This window comes from Protopterus annectens, chromosome 16.part0 (genome assembly GCF_019279795.1).
Source record: "Protopterus annectens isolate FY-2018-M chromosome 16.part0, PAN1.0, whole genome shotgun sequence".
NCBI classification, from domain to species: Eukaryota; Metazoa; Chordata; order Ceratodontiformes; family Protopteridae; genus Protopterus; species Protopterus annectens.
In genome coordinates, this window is record NC_056750.1 from 399,179,406 (window position 1) to 399,200,232 (window position 20,827).

The 20,827-nt window shown below is 42.0% G+C and overlaps 1 protein-coding gene across 1 annotated transcript in view; it reads right to left on the minus strand.

The window, feature by feature from the left end:
- Positions 1-20,827, minus strand: part of PTGS1 (prostaglandin-endoperoxide synthase 1) — a 944,136-nt gene that overhangs the window by 213,690 nt on the left and 709,619 nt on the right. The window lies entirely within an intron of this gene.

The window sequence follows — 20,827 nt, forward strand, 5'->3', positions numbered from 1 at the left end:
GCTGCTTCTGGAACTGTTTGTAGTGGTTTGTTTGTTCTGAGCACATTTTCCAGGCCGTTCTTGGATTGGAAAGGGCCTACCTGCACTTTTGTGAGAGAACTGTGTTTGACTGGCACCTGATTGGTAAAGGGAGGATGGTCTAGGACTGGAGTTAGCATCGTCATTGGTCCTTTTGAATTTTGTTAAGAGGTTTTTTTTTTTCAAGCTTTAGCTTTGGTATTTAGGCCCTGCATCTGAACAGGTTTCTGCTTATTCATACCAAGTTGAACTGAGGTGGGCTACCAGCCACAACTCAGAGCAGGTTTCTGCTTGTTTGTACCAAGCTGAACTGAGGTGGACTACCAGCCATAACTCTAAGCTGAGATACCAAATGACTAGTGGTTTCTCAGCTTCAAAAAAAAATTTGCTTATTTATACTATTTACTGCACTTTTTATTGCCTAACGCCTACATTTATAGTGCATTTATTTACTGCAGACTAAGCTACACTGTTCTACTGCAATTGTCTGCTGCATTGTGCTTGTAAAATCTAACTTTATTGCTGTTTTCTCTGTTTAGCACGCTTTCTTGTTGTTTGCACTGTTTGTTAAGTATTTACTGGTATTTTTTCACTGTTTCAAAGCTATCTGTTCTGCCTGCTCTGGTTTTCCCACCAAGCAGTACTTAATTAACTGATCTGTTAACGGTTTAAATCATTCTTTAGAGCCTCCTAGCTGATTGTGTGCTGTTCTAAATGCTTTTTCTGCCGTGTTAAACATTCTCTAGTGTTTCCCGCTGAAACTAGGGAACCTAGTAGCTGTAGTATAGTCCAGATACAGGCTTGCTGCTTCTAGAACTGTTTGCAGTGGTCTGTTTGTTCTGAGCATGTTTTCCAGGCCACCTTAGATTGGAAGGGGCCTACCTGTACTTTTGTGAGAGAATTGTGTTTTGTTGGCACCTAGGGTTGCCACCCCTTCATTTTTTCCCGGACTATCCAGAAATCAAACTGATTCTCCGGTAGTCCGGAAAACACTGTACAAACTCCAATATTCTGTTTTAAAAAGGAAACAGACTATCAGAGTTTGTAAAGTGGCTAATTTACTATGCTTTTTTTACAGAAAAGCATAGTAAATCAGCTGAAAGCACACAGCAGGAATGGAAAAAGAGGGCATTCCCCACCGAGTGATGTCATTGTGATGTCACAAAAATGGGTGGGATGTGGGCAGGAGAGGGGTGGGGTGGGTGGTGTTACTGGTGACACGAGGGGTGTGGCTTTACTTCGGTTTTCGCCACGAAGGAAGGTGACAACCCTATTGGCACCTGACTGGTAAAGGGAGGCCAGTCTAGGGCTTGGAATAAGCATCCTCATTGGTCCTTTTGAATTTTGTTAGAGTCTTTTTCAAGTTTTGAGCAAGTTTCTGCTTGTTTGCACATCAGGCAGCATTACTCACTACTGCACAACTGTGTTCCAAAGCCAGGCAGTTAAATTCAACAAATTTTCCCTTAAAACCCAGGCAAAAATATCCATTCGCCAAGCTCCTCTGTGATCGTCTCTGAAAATCCACTACTAGTGACAACAGTCTTCACCCTATCATTAAGGACAGTTGGACTACTCTTGTTTCTCCTGCCAACCTTCTTGACTTGGGTCTCTTGAGGCAGTGTAGCAATTGCCTCATGTACACAGACAGCCCTCTATTAATAACACAGTCTAGTACAGAGTGCAAGAGATGTATTTACACCCAGAATCTAGAATCCATGCTCTCTCTCACTCAAAACAGTAACATGGAGAAAGTTGTCAAGTCACCCACCACTACATATCCACATAGTACCACTACTCATACACATACAACTACTCATACACATAATACGTGTCAAACATGTAAATGCACATACGTAGAGGTTCGTTCAAAAAACTTACCAAAACACCAGAGACCTCCAAAACACAAGTCTGCTACAGTTAACACAGTCTCCACAGCACCCATGACACATAGCAACTCCAGTATCTCACCCAAGCCCGTAAGGTGTAACACTCAAAAACCAAGACTTCCTGTCATCAGAGACTAGTAAGAAACATGGATGTCCCACTCGACAGATTGGATAAGGAGAAAGTCATGGTCGGCTACCTGTCCGGTGCCAGGATACACCAAATCATGCATGCACTCTGGTCTCTCAGCAACAAGTACTGTTATGATTCTGTCATAGTTCATGTTGGTGTGAATGACCTGAGACATACCTCACTGGAGTATATGAAGAGAGATATGGTCGAGCTCTCTGAGTATGTGTCCCAGGCAGGTATGTCCCTAGCCTTGAGCAGCATACTACCCTCACTTAGAATGATTCCACAGCATAAACAAAAAATGGTTGATTTCAGTAACTGGCTTAGTTTTTGATGTTTTTCCAAGGGGATCCAGTTCCTGTCTGTCTGGGAAGCCATGGTCGACAAACCTCTCTGCTTTGCTAGAGGCAGTTTACACCTGGCACCCCTAGGCTTTTGGCTGCTGGCAAAGGCTCTTGGCCCTCCCATAGCGCCTGTTTTAGGCAAGGTCTCGAAAACATTACCAATGTGAAATTAACCAATCAGAGCAAAATGAGGGTCATGCTGCTAAATGATAGGAGCTTAAGCTGAAAACTGCCCTCCCTGGAAGCACTTCTGGCACTACAAGATGTAAATGTCTGTGCAGTCACAGAAACCTGTTTTATGGCCTCAAAGAGTACCCCAGCCCTGCAAGGCTACAATGTCTTCCACACCTTCAGACCTCAAAAGGAACATGTGAAAACCAAAGGAGGTGGTGTTTCAATCTATATTAGAGACAAATTCACCTCACGTCTAGTTAAACTGGACAACTCTATGGAGTTACTCCAGGTCCAGGTTACAGTGGGTAAGACCCCCATTCAAGTCTTAGCCAGTTACAGATCCCCCTCCATCGGTCACGACACCCATGAACCCTACTTAACCAAACTGAAGACAATCACTCCAGGTCCAGGTTACAGTGGGTAAGACCCCCATTCAAGTCTTAGCCAGTTACAGATCCCCCTCCATCGGTCACGACACCCATGAACCCTACTTAACCAAACTGAAGACAATCCAAATTTTCCCAAACACACTGGTTATGGGGGATTTCAATTAGCCCTCCATCAGCCGGGAAACCTACTCTAGCCCAAACTCCCTAGCACAAAAGTTCCTTAACTTTGTGAATTCAAATGCCCTGGAGCAAATTGTTCATACCCAACAAGAGGAACAAACATTTTAGATCTGATCTTCACCAACATGTCAAACAGGTGCACTACTGCAACTATTGGACCCTCATTAGTTAAAACTGACCACAAATCAGTCACCTTCGAACTGACACGAACACCAGAACTCACAAAGGGTGAAATCAGAATAAAACCTTCACCAAGACAGACTATACCCTCCTAGTTGAAGGTATGAATTCATTTCAAGCCCCTCCCCAAGATGAAAGTGGTAACTTCTCCAAAGCTTACGCTAAAGCCCTGTACAATCACGTACAATCACTTACATAAGTGTATAAACTTGGCTGTACCATATAGAATCAAAGCCAGAGCCCCAAGTAAAATCAAGTTGCCATTGCAGACTTCCAGCATCAACAAACTTTACAATAAATGCAAAAATTTGCTGTCCAAGAAAAAAAGACAAGGACCCAACAATGGAAAAGCACCCCCCTCAGCCTTAATAGGCAAATAAGATAATTTGTGAATTTGCCCAAGAGCTTTTTTGAGAGAAACCTAGCAAGTACTGCAAAGGATAACCATTAGGCCTTTTTCAGCAATGTACGTAAGCTAAAGGGTAGGACCCAAGCATGTGTAGAACTGATAGCCAATGATATCATACACACTTACCCCACAGAGCTAGCAAACCTGCAATCAGATAGGTTTGGCAAAAATTTCACTCCCTTATCCCATCCTAACTTACAACAAACCCTCCCCCAAACTCCCCCTCCCCCACCTTACATAGCTGAAGAGCAAGTCCTCAAAGCCCTGTCCAAGGCATGGAACATAGCCTCGATGGAACCAGATGACATCCCAGACTTTCTTCTAAACAGGTTAAAACAAACTAGCATCACCACTAAGTACCCTTTTCAATCATATCCTAACTACAGGGTTTGTTCCTGCAGAATGGAGAACATCTACAGTTATTCCCCTCCACAAAAGTGGCCTAGCAACAGACCCAGGGAATTACAGACCCATAAGCCTGAGCAGCCTCATCTGTAAGGCCATGGAATGTACCATTATGGACTTCATAAATAAAGACATAGGTGACCTCCAAACCCTGGCCCCTACCCAACCTGGCTTTGTGAAGGGCACAGGCTGCCTGTTAAGTCTGGTGGATTTCTTTGAAAGTGTGACCAAGGCCATTAATGAGGGCAAATCTTTGCAGACAGCATACTTCAACTTGGCAAAGACTTTCGACACAATCTTACATTCAGGCATTACTGATAAACTTAGAAAACAGAATATAAAGCCCTTTGTTGTAATATGGATTGACAAATGGCTCACAAACTGGACATACACTATCAAATTGGGTGACTCCACATCAACCAGCAAATATCTTACCAGCAGAGTGCCACAGGGGTCAGTGCTGGGCCCCCTACTGTTTGGTATATGCTTCTCATGAGTTCAGGTCAAAACTAAATGGGTGTGGCTGACCGGGTCTATATTATATAGTCGAAGTTTCAAAACTTCGAACCTCACATGAGCGAACTCATGTGAGCGAAGTTCGAAACATCGACTATATAATAAAAAAAAAAAAAAAAAAAAAAAAAAAAACTTACCTTACTGCTCTGAGCAAGGGGGCAATCCCCCCCTGCACCCCCACACCCCCCTACTTAAATATACCAACTCCAAGAATGCACCTCAGTGTAGAAAGGGAAAATTTCCCATTCTGCTTGTGAAAAGCCACTGACTTTCATGTTCGACATTTCCAACGTTCGATCATATGATGTCTACCATCTATGATTCGAACATCAGAACGGTCACTCATCTAATATAGACCTGGCTGACCAAGTTTTCAGACAACTGCAAACTAGGTACAATCATTGAATCCCCAAATGATGTCAATATATTCTAGGATGGTCTCACAGAGACCAACAACTGGTGTATTAGTCATGGTCTCAAACTGAATGCAAAGAAATGCATTATCATTCCCTTAGCCCCAAACAATGTCGCTTCACACTATCAAACCAATAACAATAGCCTAAGTACCCATGAAGTGGCAAGAGATCAGGGATCACAGGTTGACTGTGAGCTTTACTTCGACCATCACATGTCTACTGTTGTATGAAAAGCTTTCCACGTAGCTCACTTGATTAGTAAAGGCATCACATAGGGAGCAAAAGAAGTTATAATCCCCCTATATTCGGCACTTATCCAGCCCATAATTAAGTATAACACCCCATTTGATATGTACCTTCCTAAGCATCTACAGCAATTAGAGAGACTTCAGAGGTTTCTAACAAAGAAGATCAAAGGCATCCAGCATGTGGCTTCCATGGACCAACTAAAATAGAAAGTTCACCCTGGGGATCACTCCAGTTGTTCTACTTGATAGAGACACTGGGAACTAACATCGGGCAGCACAATGCCAGGGCACTTCTATGGGCTAGAAATCTTGATGAGTGGATGGGAGATAGAAAGTTCACCCTGGGGACCTGGGAACTAATGTTGGTTGGGCGGGACGACACCAGGGCCCTTCTATGGGCTAGGCTTATAAAGGTTCCAGGACCATTAGCCTAGTACACACCTATGAACCTATGAAAACCAAATATCAAAGAAGTGAAAACAACAATAACCCCCACTGAAACCAGTCTGCTAGACGTGCAGCAAGTTAATTGCAGAGAAACAGAGAGACCACAATATTCAATGAAAGTAGTAAATAAAAAGAAAAATGAAATACAGTACTGTCTGTAACACTAGGAGTTTATACTTAACTCAGCTTGTAATACAGTTGATTACAGGAAGACAGCAGCCAACCAGCCAGCCAAACGGCTCAGATATTTGAGAAGAAATAAATTCACAGATATGTGACTAACAGTTATAAGCACAGAGAAACCCTCTAGGCTAAGAGTTAAACACCAAATATCAAAGAACTGAAAACAACAATAACCCCCATTTGTAGCAAGGTAACTGCAGAGAGACAGAGAGACCACAATATTCAATGAAACAAGTAAATAAACAGAAAAATAAAATGCAGTACTATCTGTAACACTGGGAGTTTATACTTAACTCAGCTTGTAATACAGTTGATTGCAGGTAAATAGCAGCCAGCCAAACTACTCAGATATTTGAACAGAAATAAATTCACAGATATGTGACTAACACTTATAAGCACAGAGAAACCCTCCAGGCTAAAAGTTACACACAAGCAGAACACCTCACTGGCCCTCCAAGAGAAATCTTGATGAGTGGATGTGAAATTGAAAGTTCACCCTGGGGATCACTCCAGTGGCTCTACTTGATAGAGGCACTGGGAACTAACATTGGGTGGCACGATGCCAGGGCACTTCTATGGGCTAGGTTTGCAAAGGCTCCAGGGCCATTAGCCTAGTACACACCTATGAAACTATGAACATCGAATATCAAAGAAGTGAAAACATCAATAACCCCCCACTGAAACCAGTCTGCTACACTTGTAGCAAGGTAACTGCAGAGAGGCAGAGAGACCACAATATTCAATGAAACAAGTAAATAAACAGAAAAATAAAATGCAATACTATCTGTAACAGTGGGAGTTTATACTTCTTGTAATACAGTTGATTGTAGGTATATAGCAGCCAGCCGAACAGCTCAGATATTTGAGCTTTTAATTTGCTGTTGTGTATGCTCTTAAGTGTTCAACTGCTCTTACTCTGCACTTATTACTGCTTGTTAGTAGCCTGATTAAATTTGTCTGCTATTCTATGCAACTTAGTTTTTATTTTAGCACTTGTGATTCAGGACAGTTATTTTACATTTAAGGTTTTTGTGGACAAACCCTCATCAAACCCTGTTCTCCCTCAGTCCACCAAGTATTCAGAGCACTGCATTTCTATGAATTTGTACAGGGCTGATAAAGCAGAAAGCTGAATTTTCCTGTGACCAGAGTTGGAACCTTTCCCATCTTATATTCCAAACTAAGTACACTTTTTGCAACTCAGTTTGCACTGTACTGTATTTATATATTTGCTTTATTATTTATATATTTGCTGTCTGCACTTTGTTTCTCAGGGTAGCTCAGAAGCTAGTTTCATCAGGGGGTTGTTGAACCAGCTCATCTTAACTGTTTATCATTGCCTGAGGTGAATTTTCTGTGTTGTACTTCCATTGCTAGAATCTCCTTGTGTTCTGACTGAGTGTGCTTCTCAAACAATCTGGAAATATAGAGCTGATAAGTATATTTTTTCACTTTTTAACTGTTCAGAATTCTGCATTGTCTTAATTTTTGCTTGACTGAATTATTTATATATATGCTGGCATTGTTTTCTGGTACTCTAAGTGCCTCAATTTTGTTTTTTTTTCCTAATTTATAGCTTTCTGCACTTGTTTTTAGTTGTTTTTTTAATTTAATTGCATTTATTTAAACTGTATTTGCTTTAATATTGCTACACACTCAAGTGTGCTAGCTTGTACTGCATTTGAATTGTTTTTACTGTTTTAGCTGCTTTTCTGTAAAAAAAAAAAATCTAAGCTCGTTTCCCCGCCTTTCCTGTAACTAGTCTAGTCCAGATACAGATTTGCTGTATCCAGGACTGTTTGTAAGCTTCTGCGCTTGACTTGCCTTTCTGTGTTAGAGGGAAGCCTTCTAGCTTATCAGTGGGAGTGGTAAGCACTTGGTAGCCTATCTAAAACAAGAGGAGTGGTTTCAGGCCCAGAAATTGTAGTTTATTGGACATTTGGGCAGTTTTTCCATCCCTTTCAACTTTCTGGTTTAAAAGCCTATGTTTGCACTTGTTTCCAGCCTTTCCTGTAACTAGTCTAGCCCTGATACAGACTTGCTGTATCCAGGATTGTTTGTAAGCTTCTGAGCCCCCCAAGCCTTTCTGTGTCAGAGGGAGACCTTCTAGCTTATCAGTGGGAGTGGTAAGCACTAAGTAGCCTATCTACCACAACAGGAGTGGTTTCTGGCCAAGTAATTGTAGTTTATTGGCCGTTTGGGCAGTTTTTCCATCCCCTTCAACTTTCTGGTTTAAAAGCCTATGTTTGCACTTGTTTCCAGCCTTTCCTGTAACTGGTCTAGCCCTGATACAGACTTGCTGTATCCAGGATTGTTTCTAAGCTTCTGAGCCCCCCAAGACTTTCTGTGTTGGAGGGAAGCCTTCTATTTTATCAGTGGGAGTGGTAAGCACCAGGTAGTCTAGCTACCACAACAGGAGTGGTTTCTGGCCCAGAAATTGTAGTTTATTGGCTGTTTGGGCAGTTTTTCCATAAGTTCATAGGTTGGTACTAGGCTATTGGACTTAAGTCTAGCCAACAAGGTTCTCTGGCTTATGCCACCCAAGACAGTTATTTTCCTGTACCCCTGTCAATCAGAGCCACAGAAGCAATCTCTAGGATGTATTTCCTATTTCCCATCCACTCATCAAGATTTTTCTTGAAGAGTGCTAATGAGGAACTTTGCTTGACATAGATGGGTAGTTTGTTCCAGAGTATGGGAAGTCTCTAGGACAGGAATCTATCCCTCCAGCATGTCCTGTTTATTGTGGTGACAAGGTTTAGGCCCCTAGAGCGTGTAGTTTGGAGGGATTGGGATTTGTTTAGGTGTGGCATATCCAACAGCTCTGGGTATGACATAGCTTTATATGTTAGGCAGAGATCACCTCAGAGTAGGCGATATGCTACAGAGTAAAGCTGGTGTTTTTTGAGATGGTCAGTGTAGGGCATCTGTTTGAGGCCAGTAATCTTCTTTGTGAGGTACTTCTGTGGTCTTTCTAGCTGCTGCAGATGTCTTGTGAGGTACATTCCAAAAGGGGCATTGTACTCTATAATGGGTCTAATGAGTGTTGAGTAGAAGAGAACAATGACCTCTTTTTCCTGGATGAAAACCCTTTTGTGATGAGATGTGCCACATAGAAGGATTTCCTGACTACTGTGGCGATGTGATTATTAAAGGAGAGACTACTGTCCACCTGGGTCCCAAGCTGTTATCACACATTCAGCATTAAGTAGACTGCTGTCTATGTGGTAGTTCATGGGTACAGAGTTTTTACCAAAGGGAATGACAATTTTACCAAAGGGAATGACAATGCACTTTTTGGCACTGAGCTTGAGGCCATGGCTCTGACACTAGGCAACTGTCTCAGCGAGGCTCTTCTGTAGGATGTCCACATCATTTGGGGACTCGACTATGGCTCCTAGTTTGCAGTCATCTGCAAACATCATTAGCTAAAGGCCTTCTGTGTTAGCCTGTACTTCAGAGACGTAGATACCAAACAGGAGAGGTCCCTGGACTGAAACCTGTGGTACTCCACTTGTCACTAGTTTGAAGTCAGATTTGGAGTCTGCAACTTTTACAGTGTGGGTTCTGTCAGTGAACCACTTGGCAACCCATCTTGTGATGTAGGGATTTATACCTAGTTTAGTGAGTTTAGCTATAATTCCAGAATGGGGGATGGTGCTGAAAGCCTTGGCGAGGTCAAGATAGGCTGTGTGAACCACCTTACCCTTGTCTACGGCTTTAGTGACTGCCTCAAAGAAGTCGATCAGGTTCAGGAGGCATGATCTGCCTTTCACAAACCTGAAGAGTACACCTGAAACTGAGTTTAAGGTGTACTGTCCAGTCCAACTTGTGAATCTGGGCATTTTGAGGCAATGTTACAACTGCCTCATGTACACAGACAACCCCCTCCTCCTACCACCAAACACTAATACGTGCAAGAGATGCAATTATACAGTCAAACTGGAGGCTAAGCTCTCTCAACCCAAGACTGGATCACACAGTCAAGAGGAAAAGGGAAATACTTACATCACACCACCAGTCTCACATAGACCCATTAAACCAGCACCAGCAAAAAACACACAAATACATGAAAACATACTTGCAGGTTCTAAATAAAAATCTGCAAAACCAACAGAGACCTCCAAAGCAAACACCCAAGCAACCTCCACCCCCAACACAAAGCATGAAGCACATACTTCACAAAACTAGTGTGCCATGCAATCACAGCCCTTAAGGCAAAATAACATACCCAACATACTAGTAATAGGTGACTCTATAGTCAGGCACACTGACATCCCACTCACTAGGCTGAATAAGGAGAAGGTTACTGTTAGCTGCCTGTCGAGTGCCAGGATCCGCCACATAACACAAGCACTCAGGCCACTCCAGAACAAGTACAAATATGACTCTGTCATTGCCCATGTTGGTGTGAATGACCTGAGCCGTACCTCCCTGGACTACATTAAAGAGACATGGAAGAGCTCTCTGATCACGTAGTCCAGGCCAGTATGACCCTGACCCTGAGTATCATCCTGCCCTCACCAAGAATGATATGACAGTATAAAGAAAAAATTCTCAATTTCAACAATTGGCTAAGTTTCTGGTGTCATTCAAAGGGGATCCAGTGTCTGTCTGCCTGGGATGACATGCTCAACAAGCCATGCTGCTTTGCTAGAAATGGCTTGCACCTGTCACCCTTAGGCTTTCAAATACTGGCCAAGGCTCTTGCCACCCCCATAGTGCCTTTTTTAGGCAAGGCTCAAAAGACAAACCCACCACTGTAAATAGCACAAGTAACAGAAAACTGAGGGTAATGCTACTCAATGCCAGAAGTCTAAACCTCAAAATGCATGCACTCGAGGCACTCCTCAGTATGAAGAAAATCGATATATGTGCAGTAACAGAAACCTGGTTTAAGGATCCAGAGAGCACCTCAGTACTACCAGGCTACAACTCATACCATACATTTCGGCCATAGAACCCAAACTGAAATACAAAAGGTGGGGGCATATCCATATTAATCAAGGATACCCACACCTCCAGTTTAGTGGCACAGCACGATGCTTCAGAGATCATCCATGTGCAACTAATAATGGGCAAACCTACAATTCAAATTGTAGCTTGCTAGAGATCACCCACCATGTCCCAGGACTCCCATTCTGCATTTCTGGAAACACTGGGAAACATAAAGGTCCTACCAAACACCCTAATATTGGGTGATTTCAAGTACCCAAACATTAACTGGGAGAACTACTCAAGTACTAACTCCCTTGCCCAACATTTCCTAGAATTTATAAGCTCAAACGCCCTGATTCAACTGGTCAACACTCCCAACAGAGGTGACAACATATTGGACCTGGTCACCACCAACATGGGCAACTAGTGTTCCACACTGGAGGTTAACCCCTCACTGGTTAGATCTGACTATAAACAAATCACTTTGGATATCCACATTCTGTCCCCACCCCCGGACAAGAAAACCACTGTGAAAAACGTTTTAAAAGCAAACTTCACATTACTTAAGACCAAGGTGGAAAGTTTCAAAGGCCCCATGCTGAAGGATAATGCTGTCCAAGCTGCAAAATCCTTTACTAATGCATTCTACGGCCACCTACAAGAATGCATGGATCGTGCCATCCCAAGCAAAACCAAGACTCACTCCTCCAAGAAAAGGAAACCAGTCTGGTGGACTCCTGCCATAAACAAGCTATACAATAGAAGCAGGAAACTAGTACAGAAAAGAGTAAAATCCCAAGAAAGGAAGACATCCCTGATCAATATCAGCAGGAAACTGTGACCCCTCTTGAAATCATCCAAGGCGAACTTTGAAAGAAAAATTGCCAAGGACTCCAAAGATAACCGCAAGGCATTCTTTAGCTATGCGTGAAAGAAAACAAAAGCTGGATAAAAGCCTGGTATACACCTCAAGTGAAAAAAAATGAAAAGACCAATGGTTAGACCACAGCTGAAGATAAAAATGGAATAATCCACGTCAGGAAATAAATTACTTGCAGCTTCACAGTAGTGTCCTTTTTAAAACCAAAAGTTGTAACTGAGATGTAGTAGTCAAGGTAGGAAACGGTTCACTTGCAGTTTCACACCATTTTATTAAACAAGAGTAAGCGCTTTCATGATCTAAGTCAGCTGATCGCTTCTTCAGACTCATAAAAACAGTTAAAACATTGGTATTTAAGATATGGTTCAACCAATGAAAACACATATAGAACTATGACATAGACTAATTAAAATTGCATACATCAGTACATTAATTTGCCTTATATTCTGCATAAGATGAAATAAAATATACATATAACAGACACATTTTATGTAATAATCCATATTACTTAATGTTTTAATGGTCTGGATTTTAAAAAAGGCATCAAGGAAACAGCATTGTTCAATCCAGGAGACCTATCTGCCTGAAGTAGTAAAATCCATCTTTGTTCTGCTTCCTCTACCTTATTCCTTATATCACCTCCCCTCTTACTTTTATTTATTATTTCTAAAACAATGAAATTAAAAATATGTTTCCTATCTTCTTCTTCCACATGTTTTGCTAAAGCACTTGTGTCTTTTTTATTTCTTATATCTCTAAGGTGTTTAAGGATACGTTCCTTTAGACACCTATTGGTTTTGCCTATATAAAAGGCATGACAGACAGTGCAGAAGCTGAAATAAACCAAATTTTGTGTTCTGCAGTCAGCATAAAAATCTATATCAATTACAAATCCTAGTGTAGGATGTATATATGTAGATTTATTATATAAATAGTCACATGCTGTACAATTTCTGCAAGGAAAAGTCCCCTGCCTATCAGATAGGATCATTCTTTCATTGTTTCTGGATTTATAACAGAGTTGCCTTTTTAAGGACCTCTTATTTCTAAAAGAAAAGCTGGGTCTATCTTCTAACAATTCTCTCAAGTCAGGATCCGACAATAAAACATTCCAATTCTTCTCAAAAATATTACAGAATCTTCTGATGTCACTTGAATAAGTTATAGGGAATCTAACTTTAAAATCATGACCTTCCTTGCTTTTAACATCTTCTATTGTATTTGAGAAGAGCGGTTTACATCTCCCATCCCTATTTTCAATGGTATATTTAGAGCTTTCATTTATGCCTTTCTTACTATAACCTCTGTTTAAGAAGTCTTTCTCTAACCTCTGTTTAAGAAGTCTTTCTCTAATATAGTCATTGTCTTCACAAAGCCTTCATCTGTATAATGTAAGCGGCTTATTCTCATATATTGTCCTTTCACTACATTTTTGTGTACAAATGTTGGATGCATACTAGTCTTATGTAAGATACTATTTCTCCATGTAGATTTTCTATACATCCCTGTTGTTAGTTCATCTAACGCTGTCGTCTTAACCAAAACATCTAGGAACTCAATAGAGTCCCTGGAATGTTGACTAGTGAATCTTAAAAATTCAGTGGTGCTATGTAAGTACTCCACCATCTCTTGCAACTCTCCACTAGTACCATCCCATAACAGGAAGACATCATCTACAAAACGTATATACCATACAATTTTGTCAGCATATTAATTGCTAGCACTTAATACATGATCTTTTTCCCATGCAGCCAATGCTAAGTTGGCGTAGCTGTTAGCACAAGCCGTGCCCATTGCTACACCAACTTTCTGTAGATAAAACTTGTCATTGAATATAAAGACATTATTTTCTAGGACAATATCAAGCAACTCACATATCAAATTAATCTTAGTGCTTTGAAAAACTTGTTTCAAGGTCAGAATATCACATATTTTCTCAATACCCCATTTATTCGGTATCACTGTGAACAGTGAAGTGACATCCATTGTCACAAACATATAATTTCTATTAATATTCCTGGTCTTATTATATAACAGTCGCAGAAATGCCTTTGTATCCCTTAGTATAGTCTCACATGATTTTAGGACTATTTGTAAATTTTGTTCAATATAAATTGAGATGGCTTCTGTGGCCCATCCTTTACTGGATACAATAGGTCTCATAGGGGGCTGTGTGATGTCTTTGTGAATTTTAGGTAGACCATAAATAATGGGTATAGTTGGATGTTCTATCTGAAAGTAGTCAAACAATTCCTCTGATACATAATTAGTAATCAATAAGTCAAAAATATATACAGATATCCTGTCAATTATACCTTGTAATTGTCTCTCATTTAGTTCAACATAAGTATCTGTATCATTCAAAATTTCCATCATTTTCTTGTAATAAAAAAACGTATCCATTACTACTACACTGCCCCCTTGTCAGCGGGCCTAATTTCAATGCTGTGAGAATCCTTTAGTTCTGACATTGCTTCAGTTTCAGATTTACTCAAGGTGGAAGATTTTTAGCATGCATCTCTCTAATTTCATGTTCACACATTAGTGAAAGTTTCAACTGTGGGATGTATCTTGGGTACAAAGGCACTAGGTTGTTTAAACATATTATCAAATACATTTCTTTTAAACATGGTTTTAAGTGTTAGGTTACGAGAAAATAACTTCAGCTCTTTTAATAAATCAGTTAATACTGTTTTCTGTACTGGAATAAAGTTCAGGCCTCTATTTAACAACGAGGCTTGTGCATCAGTTAAAGAAAAGCTAGATATATTAATTACCTTAGAGATATAAGAAATAAAAAAGATACAAGTGCTTTAGCAAAACATGTGGAAGAAGAAGATAGGAAACATATTTTTAATTTCATGGTTTTAGAAATAATAAATAAAAGTAAGAGGGGAGGTGATACAAGGAATAAGGTAGAGGAAGCAGAACAAAGATGGATTTTACTACTTCAGGCAGATAGGTCTCCTGGATTGAACAATGCTGTTTCCTTGAAGCCTTTTTTAAAATCCAGACCATTAAAACATTAAGTAATATGGATTATTACATAAAATGTGTCTGTTATATGTATATTGTATTTCATCTTATGCAGAATATAAGGCAAATTAATGTACTGATGTATGCAATTTTAATTAGTCTATGTCATAGTTCTATATGTGTTTTCATTGGTTGAACCATATCTTAAATACCAATGTTTTAACTGTTTTCATGAGTCTGAAGAAGCGATCAGCTGACTTAGGTCACGAAAGCGCTTACTCTTGTTTAATAAAGTGGTGTGAAACTGCAAGTGAACCGTTTCCTACCTTGACTACTACATCTCAGTTACAACTTTTGGTTTTAAAAAGGACACTACTGTGAAGCTGCAAGTGATTTATTTCCTGACGTGGATTATTCCACTTTTATCTTCAGCTGTGGTCTTAACCATTGGTCTTTTCATTCTTTAGCTATGTCAAGAATCTAAGTGTCAATGCTTAGATCTGCTCGGAGTTAGTGCAGAATGGCACAAAATACACTGAACCAACCGATATAGCCAACATTCTGGCAGACAGGTTCAGCACAAACTTCACCCCCCTCTTACCTCCAAAAGGGCGCATAACCATACCAGAAGAATGCAGAGTCCCTGAAATCACAGACACTCAGGTTAAAACAGCCCTCTCCAAAGCCAAAAACACAGCATCAATGGGACCAGATGGTGTCCCAGGCTGCATCCTACATGAGCTCAAAGATGAACTAACCCTTCACCTAACCACACTGTTCAAACTCAGCCTCTCCACAGGCTACGTACCCATAGAGTGGCGCACAGCAACGGTTATTCCGCTCCACAAAGGTGGAGCCAAAACAGACCCTGGTAACTATCGCCCTATAAGCCTGACTAGCTTGGTCTGCAAGGCTATGGAGTGCATCATCATGGACCTCATTAACAGAGACATTGGGAACCTCCAAACACTGGACCCTACCCAGTTCGGCTTTGTTAAGGGCAGATCATGCCTCCTAAACCTGGTGGACTTCTTTGAGACAGTTATCAAGACTATAGACGAGAGAAAGGTGGTCCACACAGCCTACCTAGGCCTCGCAAAGGCCTTCAACACCATTCCCCATTCTGGTATTATAGACAAGTTCACCAGCCTGAACACAAACCCCTACATCACAAGACGGGTTGTCAACTGGCTCACGGACAGAACCCACATGGTGAGAGTTGCGGGAGCTAGGTCCAACTCTAAACTGGTTACAAGTGGCATTCCCCAGGGCTCAGTCCTAGGACCCCTCCTGTTCGGCATATACTTCTCAGAGGTACAGGCAAGAACAGGAGGACTATGGCCGATAAGATGGATACCTGGTGTCAAAATCATGGCCTCAAGCTAAATGCCAAAAAGTGCATAGTCATCACCTTTGGAAAAAACAAAGTACTCACAAGCTACCACATAAGTGGCAGTCCCCTAAATACGGAAGAAGTAATAAGGGATCTGGGGACCCAAGTAGATAGTATTCTCACCTTTGATAATCACATTGCCATACTGGTTAGAAAATCCTTCTACGTGGCCCACCTAATCACAAAAGGGTTCACATCCAGATCAAAAGAGATCATTGTGCCCCTCTACTCATCACTCATCAGACCCATCATAGAGTACAACTCATTTGGGATGTACCTTACAAGACACTTGCAACAGCTGGAAATGACACAGAAGTACCTCACCAAGAGGATCACTGGTGTCAAACAGATGCCCTATGCAGCTCAACTGAAGAAACTACAGCTGTACTCGGTTGCATACCGTCTACTCAGAGGTGATCACTGCCTGACATACAAGGCCATGTCCAACCCAGAACTGATGGACATGATCCACCTAAAGAAAACCTTATCCCCTCGAGCCACATGTTCTAGGGATTTAACATCACCACAACAATAAATTGGACATGCTGGATGGATAGATTCCTGTTCCAGAGACTTCCCATGCTTTGGAACAAGATCCAAATCTACATTAGGCAGAGCTCCTCGCTAACACTCTTCAAAAGAAACCTTGACGAGTAGATGTTTCCCATCCCAAAGTTTACCCTGGGGATCACTTCAGTGGCTCTGCTGGACAGAGGCACAGGGAACTAATCTAAGGGGGTGGCGAAAGCCAACACATTGTGGCTAGGCTTATAAATGCCTTCAGGCAGATAGCCTAGTACCTACCTATGAACCTATGAACTGGGTGTGGTCCAGAGTTTGGAGGTTACCAATGTCTTGGTTTATGAGTTCCATGATTATACATTCCATGGCCTTACAGACCAGGCTCAGCAGGCTAATAGGGCGATCGTTCCTGGGATCAGTGGTGGCTCCCCATTTGTGGAGTGCAATAACTGTTGCTCTGCACCAATTCAGGGGGCACAAACCTGACATGAGGCTATGATTGAACATGGTGCCTAGGTGGGGAGACAGTTCGTTCTGAAGGTCATGTAAAACGTAGCCTGGGATGTTGTCCTGTCCCATGGATGCTGTGTTTTGGCTTAAGAGAGTGCAGCTTTTACCTGCATAGTTGTAATTACAGGGACTCTGCATTCTTCATGTATAGATATGGGCCCTTTAGGAGGGGAGAGGGCAGTAAAGATAGCACTGAATCTATCTGCCAGGATGTTGGCAATATCAGTTGGTTCTGTAATTTTTGTGCTGTTGTGCTGTAACTCGGAGCAGATCTAGGTGTTGCCATTGAGATTCTTGACATAGCTATAGAATGCTTTGTGGTTTTCCATAGAATCAGTGGTGATTTTGCTTTCGTAGCTAGCTTTGGAGGATCTTATAAGGGATATCAGCTTCTTACTGAGGCTGACCAGGGAGCTCCTTCACTCAGGGGATTTTACTCTCTTTTGCAACAGTTTCTTCCTTCTGTTGTCGAGTTTGTTTATGTCAGGGGACCACCACATTGGCTTCCTTTTTTTGGAGGATAGCATCTTGGTTCCGTTTGGGATAGCATGATCTATGCACTTGTTTAAGTGTTTATAGAGTGCATTTGTGTAGGATTCAGCAGTCGTAACTGTATTGTGCTTGTGTAGGATTCAGCAGTCGTAACTGCATTGTCCCTTTCAAATTTCTGGTTTAAAAGCCCATGTTTGTGCTTGTTTCCCACCTTTCCTGTAACTGGTCTAGACCTGATACAGATTTGCTCTATCCAGGACTGTCTGTAAGCTTCTGAGCCCCTAAAGCCTTTCTGTGTTGGAGGGAAGCCTTCTAGCATATCAGTGGGAGTGGTAAGCACTAGGTAACCTATCTACCACAAGAGGAATAGTTTCCGGCCCAGAAATTGTAGCTTACTGGCTGTTTGGGCAGTTTTTCCATCCCTTTCAACTTTCTGGTTCAAAAGACCACATTTGCATGGGTTTATGCTTGTTTAAACTTCACTTAGCAGCGCCGAGCTGAGGTAAACTATTACTGGTACCAGAAAGTCTGCTCTTCAGTTTTTTCCCTTGAATCCTGCTAGTTCTTTCTCTCTTGCACTTCAAATAGCTTAACCGCTTTGCACTTGTTTTGCAGCAATTATTGTTGCACACCTAAGTGCCATCAGCACTTGTTCTTCACAGAAATAGCTCCAGTACTTAGTAGTTATGACCACCCCTCCTGGCACGATTAAAGGGCAGTTCCCTGTGCTTTCTCCTATTAACCCGGTGCACTTGGGCATTCTGGGGCAGTGTAGCAACTGCCTCATGTACACAGACAACCCTCTCCTCTTACCTCCCAACACTCAGACTTGTGAGAGATGCACTTATATCACCAAATTGGAAGCTATGCACTCTTCAGCCAAGACTGAACTAGCTGGTCAAGAGGAGAAGGTCAACACCTGCACCACACCACATGGAACACACAGCCCTCCAAAACACCCACCATCATATCTCTCATATATAAATACAAACCCCACACCCACCTTCATGGAGGCTATCAATAGAAATTTACCCAAACAGCAGATATGTCTAAGGCAGAAACACACTCAACCACCACAACACAGCACAAACCACAGGACACATACCTCACCTCCACAGTGTGCCCCTTAACCTAAGCTGCTAAGGCTAAACACCTTGCCCAATACACTAATCATAGGTGACTCAACAGTGAGGCACACAGATGCCCCACTGACAAGGTTGAATAAGGAGAAGGTAACAGTCAGCTGTCTGTCAGTTGCCAGACTATGACACATAACGTACGCACTCAGGTCACTCCACAACAAGTACAAGTATGACTCTAACATTGTCAATGTGGGTGTGAATGACCTAAGATGCATTTCCCTGGACTACATGAAAAGAGACGTGGTGAAGCTCTTGGATTATGTGGCCCTGGCAGGTATGACCCTAGCCCTGAGCAGTATCCTACCATCACCCAGAATTATACTGCAGTACAAACAAAACATGATTAACTTGAACAATTGGCTAAGTTTTTGGTGTCATTCTAAGGGGATCCAGTATCTGTCTGCTTGGGATGACATGACTGACAAACCTTGATGCTTTGCCTTTACCCCTGGGCTTCCGGACATTGGCTAAGGCTCTTGCCATCCCTATTGTGCCTTTTTTAGGCAATGTTCCAAAGACCAAATTACCACCATAACATCTATAAATAAATGCAATCTGTGGGTCAAGCTGCTCAGTGCTAGAAGTCTAAATCTCAAGATGCACTCGCTCAAAGCACTCCTCAAAATGGAGAACATCATTTGTGCTGTAACGGAGACCTGGTTTAAAGCAGCAGAAGGCACCCCTGCATTACCAGGCTATAACTCATTCCACACCCTTCAGCCCTGAAACATGGACCATAGCTCCAAAGGCAGTGGTGTTTCCATATTCATAAAGGATATGCACACCTCCAGACTAGTAGCCCAGCATAACACATCTGAGATACTTCAGGTACAACTAACATTGGGTAAGATGGCGATCCAGGTCATAGCCTGCTATAGGTCCCCAACCATGTCCCTAGACTCTCACTTCATGTTCCTAAGCACCCTGGAATCTATCAAGGTCCAACCCAACACTCTCATACTAGAAGACTTCAACTACCTCTCCATCAACTGGGAAAACTACTCAAGCACCAATACACTGTCCCAACACTTCCTGGAATCCATCATTTCCAATGCCCTGGACCAGCTAATTCTGACCCTCACTAAAGGAAGCAACATCCTTGATCTGGTTATTACTAACATGGGCAACCATTGCTCCACACCAGTAGTCCATCCCTGGTCAGATATGACCATAAACTAATCACCATAGAAATCCACATCTCACCCACACCCCCTGCAAAGGTAACCACCATGAAAAACTTCTCCAAAGCTGACTTTGGGCTCCTAAAAACAGAGGTGGCAAACTTCAAGGCACCCATGCCAATGGAAAAAAGCTGCATGACTGCCAAATCATACACCAATGTACTGTACGAACATGTACATAAATGCATGAAACTAGCCATAGAACCAAGATGCTCTCCTCCAAATAAATGGAAGCCAATCTGGTGGTTCCCTACCACTGATTAACTCTACAACAGAAGGAAGAAACTGTTGCAGAAAAAGGTGAAGTCTCAAGACTGGAAAAAACTCCCTTATTAGCCTCAACAAAAAGTTGAGATCCCTCATCAAATCTTCTAAAGCCAGATTTGAAGCCAGAATTGTGGCAGACACTAAAAACAATCACAAAGCCTTCTATAGTTATATCAAGAACCTCCATGGCAATACCCAGATTTGCTCTGAGTTACTGCACAACGGTACCTCCTATACTGAGCCAACAGATATTGCCAACATACTGGCTGACATATTCATTGCCAACTTTACCCCCCCCCAAAGGACCAATCACAATACTGGAAGAATGCCAGGCACCCTGCATTACTGCAGCACAGGTTAAAGCTGCACTGCCCAAGGCCAAGAATACAGCTTCCATGGGGCCTGATAATATCACTGGCTATGTTCTACATGAGCTACAAAGCGAGCTTGCACCACATCTGTGTGCCCTGTTCAGTCACAGCCTCACCTCAGGCTTTGTCCCTACCAAATGGCGCACTGCTATAGTCATCCCTCTCCATAAAGGGGGAGCAACTACAGACCTTGGGAATTATCACCCCATTAGCCTGAGAAGTCTGCTGTG